This window comes from Parus major, unplaced genomic scaffold (assembly GCF_001522545.3).
Source record: "Parus major isolate Abel unplaced genomic scaffold, Parus_major1.1 Scaffold499, whole genome shotgun sequence".
In the NCBI taxonomy this organism is placed as follows: Eukaryota; Metazoa; Chordata; class Aves; order Passeriformes; family Paridae; genus Parus; species Parus major.
The window spans coordinates 16,289-22,533 of NW_015379390.1; the positions used below are offsets into that span (position 1 = coordinate 16,289).

Genomic DNA, 6,245 nt, shown 5'->3' on the forward strand with positions numbered 1-6,245 from the left:
TGGAGCTCAGTGGGATCCAATCCTGAATCATCCCAAAATCTCAGCTCCCCTCTGGAATCCCGTGGCCATTCCCAGGGCTCTGAGCTCTCCCTGGATTTTCCCCTTCTCCAGGAGAACATTCCCAACCGATCCTTGGGAACTTCAGAGCACGGCACAGAAGCCGAACGACGCCTTCCTCGCTTTCCCTTCCGCTTCCCAACGCCGACGGACAAACGGGAAGTTCTGGAATTTAAACTCACCCGGAGCAGGAATTCCTGCACGGAGAAAAAGGGCAAGGAAAAGCCCCCCACAACAGCACAGAATCCTGGCATTATTCCGCTTGGAAAAGACCTTTGGAATCATCTGCTCCAATCCGTGCCCGATTCCCACCTCAGCACCGAGAGCCACATCCAGGAATTCCTTGGACACCTCCAGGGATGAGGATTCCCAACCTCCCTGGGCGCTCCCAAGGCCTGAGCGCCTTTTCCATGAGGAAATTCCTGCTGAGGCCGTTCCCCCTTTTCCCGTTATTCCTCGGGATCGGATCCCAACTCCCCCTCTCCATCAGGAAATTGTGGAGAGCCACGAGCTCCCTCTGGAGCCTCCTTCCCTCCAGGAACCCCGGGAGGAGGCGGATGCGCGTTTCTCCCGTTATCCAAGAGGAAATTCCAAAGGGAGAATTTCCGGATTTGTCCCTATAAATAACACGGAATTTTCTGGCTCTGCGCTAACTCCAGAGCGGATAAACCCGGAACCGAAACCGTGCCTGGGAACCTGCTGTGCTTTTCCAAGAGTTTTTCCAGACCTGACCACACCCACACGGGTCTCCTTTGGAGATTCCCAGCTTTTCCTTCCTTCAACAGCAAAATCTTGGAATGTTTTGGGCAAGGACCTGGATTTTCCTCCTCCTCCTCCCTGCGCTGCCCAACACCGCGACGGCATCCAGAGGGTGCCAGGGTCCTTCCCTCTGGAGAATTCCTCATCCCAGATGTTCTCTCATCAAGGTCAGGACTCGGGCGAGGCATTCCAAGCCCTTTTCCTGCATCTGGGAATTCTTTCCCGCGGTTCTGGACGCTCCCGGGCAGTTCAGCACCCTCTGGATCTCTGGGATCGTCACCTCTGGATTTCCCCTTGCTGGCACAACCCCACCTCGAGGGGCCATCCCGGCTCCAGCAGGAGCTCCTGGATTTTTCCGGGTTCTCCGCGGTGTCCGTCCGTGTTATCCCTCCATCCCGGGATGCTCCGGCTCCTCCGGCACGGCCCAAATCCAACAGATCCAGGTGGTCTGGCATTCCAAGTTCCGGCATTCCGGGTTCTGCCATTCCAGCAGGATCACCTGACCCGTTCGGGCCAAAATTCCCAGGATTTCCGAGGTGAGAGCAAAACCCTCCCTGAGCACGTTCCTGCTGCCAGCTCCAGATCCAGCAGGATCTCGACTGGGATCGCTGGATTTGGAATTCCAAGAGCCAGGATCACCGGGAATGTTCCCGGTGGATGAGGAGGAAGAAGAAGGTGGAATGGGAATGGTCCTGGAGCACCTGGATAACGGGAAGAGGATAAATCCCAGCCTGGAAATTTGGGATTTCCCAGGAAAAAGAGAAGTGCAAAGGTTGAGCTGGAATTGGAAAAGCCTGAAAGAAGCAGATCCCAAAAAAAAAAGGACCGGGATGGGAAAGGAAACACTCGGAGAAGAAAATTCCTGGGATGAGATAAAACCGTGGAGGAAAAAAGGGAGGCAAAACCCAAGAGAAATTATTCCTCCCACCCTGGGAAATCCTGGAAGCCAAATTCCCCTTCTTCCCACTCCTCCATCCCAGTTTTCCTATGGAAAAGGAGATTTCAGGTATGGAATATCCCTTTGGCCACTCCCAGCCCAGGGAAAGCCAAACTCAGCTCCCAAATCCCAAAGAAAACTCCCAGGAAAAGTTAATTCCGTCCCAACCCGAGCAGAACATCAACACCAGCCGTGGAATCCACTGAAATATTCCCAAAATTCTGCCTTTCAGGCAGGAAGTTTCTATCCAGAAAAAAAATCAAAAAATCAGGACAAGCTTTTCAAGCAGGAATTCCCGAACCAGGACCAAAATCAGGAATTTTAACACCGGGAATCTTCCTCAAATTCCACTTGGCAAGTTCGATAAATCCATTTAAACACCAGCAACAGGTCCCTGATTCCATCACTGACATTCCCAACGAAAAATTCCCAAAAAAAAAGCCCAAATTCCAAGGAGAATATTTGTAAGCCATGGCAAGGAAACAGGAAAATTTGTTTTATTCACCCTCAAAGATTAAAAGGGAAAGGAGCCAAACGAGTTCCTTGTCTGGCAGCAAAATTTCCAAACTGGGGAAGGAAAAGAGGGAAAAAATCCAAGTTTTGGAAGCCTTTGGAAAACCCCACCCTCAGATAAATATCCTGGATTTTGGCAGAATTTGGAGGAGGAGAAGTTGGGTTGGTCCCTTCCATCCTCACACCCTCAGGGGTAGATTGAAACCAGAGGGAGAAATAGAATTTAAAATAAAATTCAGGATATTCCTTTTCCTTGGAAAGCATCCCAAAGAAAATCAGGAGCTCAGCTCAGATCCACCCTCTCCAAACCTCCTGGATTTTTCCATGTCCAGGGAAGATTCCCAAAGAAAAGATAAAAAAAAACCCCAAACCAACAAGATTTAAACATCAATTCTGAGCTCAAATGAGCTTTTGGAGGGTTTGGTTTGGGTTCTGAGTCAAAAAACCCAACAAGTTTTATGGAAATTCTCTTAAAAATAATCCTTAAAAAGAGATTTTTAAAGAAAAAAGAAAATAGTAACTCATTATTACATTTCTTGTTTAAAACACCACTAAAAACACCCAAAAAAAACCACTTAAATTGAGCTTTAAGAAAGATTAAATCCCCAAAAAGAAGTAGTTCTGCAAAGCACGTGATGCTACAGAGCTACAACGCTCGGCCTGAAGTAAAAATGGGATTTTTTGGGGTATTTTACCCAATTTTGGTCAATTATTCCCGTTCTAAAATTAAAAAAAAAGAAGGAAAAGCCGCGTTTTAAACCCCGAACCACGAGGAGGTGCCTGAGGCCACGTCCAGGTCCTGAGGTAGAAACCCAACCTGAGGTTTCTATCGCTTTATTTTGGCCGATTTGAAGCCAAACCCGCAACTCTCAACAGCCAAACATCAGTTTTTTTAAGGTTAAAATATCGAATTTCAACATTTAAAGCTTTGATTAAGAATGAAATGAAAGCTTTGAGTGTTGAGGAGCAGGCGAATAGAGAGAGGAGCGAGGCAGCGTTTCCCTCCCTTCAAAACGCCCAAAAACCGCCTAAACGCGAGATTAAAATCTCTAAAAATCCACATTTCAATCCGTGCCCAGATTAAAAATCTCTAAAATCCACATTTCAATCCGTGCCGGGTATAAAATGTGGTAAATCCGTTCTGGGGCTGCGCTGCAGGTCGGTGGCTACGGAGCGGTTTTATCCGCGGGCCGGAAGAAAAATGAGAAAGAATTAATAATAAAAGGGGCTAAAAGAGAAAGAATAAAGAAGAAAGGATAAAAAAAATGAAGGTATAAACACCCACAACCCGAAGCTCCTCATGAGGGCCCCTCAGCCGCCCCCCCCTTCCCTCACAGCCGCCATTACGCGCGTCCCCCTCAGCCCCCACCGCTCTGAGGGGGGAAGGGGGGAGAAGCGGCCGCCGCTCGCCTCCTACCTCCACCGGCGCGCAGCCGCCGCTCTCCCCGCGTCCCCCGCCGCCGGGACGAACCGGGAGGAGCGGGAAGAAGCCCCTAAAAGCACCGGGGAGAGGCCCGGGAGCGGCGGGCGGAGCGCCGGGAGCGGCGGGCGGAGGGACACGGAACGCCGGGCGCGCTGCGGCTGCGCGGGGTCAGAGCCGTGTGCAAAGGAGGAAGGGGGGGGGGTGGCGCCACCCCCTGCCGCGGGGCATGCTGGGAACCGCCCTGCTATAAAAGGCGCGGCGGCGGCGCGCGCCGCCTCAGAGCGGCGCTGGCGTTCGCCCGCTTCGGATCTGGTTCTTAATTCCCGTTATTGCCATTTTTAACTCTTTTGTGGGTATTTCTGCAACTCCCCCAAGCTGTTAAGCTGTTAATTATTAATTGTGCTCCTTGTGGTCGCTTGGTTTCCCTGCCTCGAGGCTGCTGCGTGTAGCACAGCCCTGCTGCCGGCACCTGGAATCGTGAGGGAGCGGGAGCCGTTCCCATTCCCTTCCACTCCAAACCTTAATTTCATCTTTATTCAGGCCTTTAAATCCATCAATTCAGCGTTTTAACCCTAAAACAAAGCGATCCGGTTGTTGGGAGTTGTGGTTTTGGGTTAAAATTGGCCTTAAATAGAGCAACAGCGGCCTCAGCTTGGGGTTTCCACCTCAGCAGCACCGGGAGCTTCAGGAATGCTCCTCCAGCCCCGCTGGATTTATTCCAAATATTCTCTTTAATGTGCTCTGGCTTCTATGGACGAGCAGCATAAATATTAATAATTTATTGTAATTAATGAAACGTTATTAATTATGTAATTAGTTGTGTGTGTTTGTCCGTGATGATTTTTTGGGATGAATTATCCTTGCAATGTTCAAGGTGAGGTTGGAAAGGGATTGGAGCAGCCTGGGATTGCGGGATAAGGGTGGAATTATTGGGATTTAAGGTCATTCCCAACCCAAAATCCGTGGGATTTGCTTTGGAATAGCTGGAATTTCTCATGGATTCGCGTCCCTCGGGACACAGCGAGGCAGAATTCCCAAATCCAGGCTCCTCTCCTATAAAAAATACCCCTGAAATCCAAGAATCCACAGGAAAAAACAGCTTTAAAAAGCTTTAAACCTTTAAAGCTGCCACGTTATTCCCTTAAAATTCCCAAAAATCTCATCCCACGCCATTCCCAGGGAATTCTGAGCTAAAATTCCCTGGGAATTCCCGGGATTTTGGAGCTAAAAAGCAAAAGTGGGGTTGGATTTTCCCAAAAAAAACCCCAAGAAAAAAGGGATCCTTCAATATTCCCAAAATTCCTGCATCCAATTCCCAGCTGGAATTCCATGGATTGAGGCTGTTTTAATTCCAACCCTGATGGAAAAAAATTGGGATGGAAAATCCATCCTGAATCCAAAGCAGTTTTTAGAATTGAACTAAAAAATGTAAGGAATTTTAAATTAAAAAATAAATTAAAATTAAATAATAAATAATTGGAAATGGGAAATATTTAAATTTAAGGATGAGCAAAAGGAATTCTGATTTTTTTTAGGGATGCTGAGCGATCCCAAATTTTTTTTTCCTCGTCCTGGATAAGCTGAGAGGGGTCAAAATTCCCAAAAAAAAGCTGGGAATGCCATCAAATCCCAAAGCTGAGAGTTCAGCTCTGCCCTAAATCCAAGGATTTTTGGGGAGATTTTTTGGGATTCAGTAAAAAATGAGGGGAATTTTGGGATCTGGAGCAGCAGGAAAAGTGGGAATGAGGGATTTTGGGATTTGGGGATTTGGGGATTTTGGGATTTGGGAATGAGGGATTTTGGGATTTGGGGATTTGGGAATGAGGGGTTTGGGGATTTTGGGATTTGGGGATTTTGGGATTTGGGGATTTTGGGATTTGGGGATGAGGGATTTGGGGATTTGGGGATTTTGGGAATGAGGGATTTGGGGATTTTGGGATTTTGGGATTTGGGGATTTTGGGATTTGGGAATGAGGGGTTTGGGGATTTTGGGATGAGAGGGAATTTTGGGATTTGGTATTTGGGAATGAGGGATTTTGGGATTTGGGGATTTGGGAATGAGGGGTTTGGGGATTTGGAGATTTTGGGAATGAGGGATTTGGGAATGGGGGATTTGGGAATGGGGGATTTGGGGATTTGGGAATGAGGGATTTGAGGATTTGGGGATTTTGGGATTTGGGGATTTTGGGATTTGGGGATTTTGGTATTTGGGAATGAGGGATTTGGGAATGAGGGATTTGGGGATTTTGGGAATGAGGGATTTTGGGAATGAGGGATTTTGGGATGAGGGATTTGGGGATGAGGGATTTGGGAATGAGGGATTTGGGGATTTGGAGATTTTGGGATTTGGGGATTTAGAAACGAGGGATTTGTGGAATGAGGGATTTTGGGATTTTGGGATTTGGGGATTTTGGGATTTGGGGATTTTGGGATTTGGGGATTTTGGGATGAGAGGGAACGGCCTCAGCTCCTCCAGGAGAGGTTCAGGTGGGATTTCGGGAATTCTCCTCCTGGCACTTGGGGACACTCGGTGGCCTCGGGGCCATTAAGTCATTA

General features: G+C 48.2%; 1 protein-coding gene across 1 annotated transcript in view; it reads right to left on the minus strand.

Moving 5' to 3' along the window:
- Positions 1–6,245, minus strand: part of LOC107199213 (zinc finger protein 638-like) — a 24,844-nt gene that overhangs the window by 16,288 nt on the left and 2,311 nt on the right. The window lies entirely within an intron of this gene.